Below are 1941 nucleotides of genomic sequence, written 5' to 3' on the forward strand. Positions count from 1 at the left end.
AACACAAAGGTCTACCCGGCAGACCACACAGAGGTGAAAGGAGTAAGTGTCCCTGAGCCAACCTTCTCAGGGTTGGACTGCCCGCCTCTGGACTTTTTATTGCATTAAATACATACAAGCTAACAGATTAAGCTACTATAGTAGGGTTTTCTACTAGTGCAGCTGAATGCACTTGTAGTAGATATGAATATAAAATTCTGAGTAAAAATCCAGTTAAGAGTTATGAAAAAATCCTCAGCAACCCCTCAAATATTCTTAAAAGGACCTTAATGATAATTTTGTTTTCTTTACCTGAAGAAGACAAATACTGCACAACCAATACAAAAAAAAAAGAGGAGGGGAGGGAGATGATGTTTGATGGTAGTGAGACTATTCCAATGCCAAACAAAAATGAGATAAGGCTGGAGAAGAGCTTGACTGTAATACCAAACAATTATGGTCTAGTATTTCCTATTTGTCAATTTCAATAGTCAGCGAGTCCATTTCTTGGGCAGAGGGATTCTAATATTTTTTAAGTCTGAAACTTCAAACTTGGGAACTTTTCCTCCAGGTTACCAGCAAGGGTCTTATCAACTTCACGGAGGATTTTAAGAAAGTCTTCCACCACAGGGCTACAGAAAGGGAGAAGAGTCTCAAATGCACAGGAACACTTCTGTTTGCTTAACTTGCTGTCCCTAATCTCTGAGTTACCTTTCTCCTTTGTTAATACTTGGAAAATATTAGAAAGAAATTCACATGAAATATTGTTCAAGATTTTCAAGTGGAAACCATCTTGGGTTAAATCAGACTTTTAGTTTCTTCTGTGTTAGACTCCGTTGAGTTCTCTGGGTTCTTCTGACAATGTTCCATATTTTGTGAGACACAAATCAGGCTGTCAACTAGAGGAAGATCCACTTTTCCTATCTTTAGATACTCCTGTTCAGTCTGTGAAGCATAGATGGTGGACAACACTGAAAAATCAGAGGCCAGCACTGTTTTCTCTTCTTGCAGTATGATGGGCGGATCATCAGACTGGCAGAATTCATGGCACACCAGATCAAAAACTATATTCCAAGTGTCTTTCCCAGTGTCAGGACACTGTACAATTGCTTAAATTCCATCATCTACTGTGGTGAGCAGCTGTAAGACATGCATGTAAACATCGAGCCCTTCTGGATTTTCAGAGTACACTTGTTTGGCAGCTTCAAGTACACAGGGCACAATTCGAAACACTGGCTGCTGTTCAGAATCTTCCTGGGGTTGGTCCAGAGCCTGAACAGCCCCACTTCTAATCTATTCCCACATTAGCTTCTCAACCAAATCAAACAGCTTGTCCACAACCTCCCCAACCTTTACCAGCAAGTCAACATTTGTTGAACTTGACATGATGAAGCAAATGCTATCATAAATAGCTGGATTTTCTCGGATTCTTTCAACCCAGACACTGGCCACTCCTGTCTGGGAAAGGCAAGTAACAATCTGCTTGTTTCCAGCAGAGTAGGCGTGTCTGAATACCTGGCCAAGATTTTTATCACTGCTGATGGACACACATATCTCCTGGAAACAGGCCATATTACCTAAAATTCCCATACATATTTCTCTTAATCGAGGACATTTTGATTAGGCCAATACTCCCACAAATATGTCAGAAGCATTAAATTCTTGGAGAAACAAAGCCACATCCTCATCCACTGACATATCCCATACTCTGCAAATCTCACTCTCCATTTCTTCATCAAGCTCCATCTGCTGCTCATCATTATCAGAGCTGGATTTGGCATTTTCAGGGCTAACCATCTGATGAGCCCGCTGAGGATGCCGAAGAGCCAGTGCTTGCTGGAGACCGTGCTGGCGATGCAGTCCCCTGGCCACCGCCGCCCCTTCTGCCGTCCCGACTTGGCAGCCCTGTCGACAGGTTGCGGTCCATGGCTTGGCCACCTGGGGTGCAGGAGCTCCACCAGA

The 1941-nt window shown here is 42.9% G+C and overlaps 1 pseudogene; it reads right to left on the bottom strand.

Annotated features, from left to right (window-relative positions):
* Positions 1-511: 511 nt before the first annotated feature.
* The window catches only part of LOC104981761, a 4673-nt pseudogene continuing 3243 nt past the window's right edge, over positions 512-1941 (bottom strand).

Source organism: Bison bison, unplaced genomic scaffold, assembly GCF_000754665.1.
Source record: "Bison bison bison isolate TAMUID 2011002044 unplaced genomic scaffold, Bison_UMD1.0 scf7180017864519, whole genome shotgun sequence".
In the NCBI taxonomy this organism is placed as follows: domain Eukaryota; kingdom Metazoa; phylum Chordata; class Mammalia; order Artiodactyla; family Bovidae; genus Bison; species Bison bison.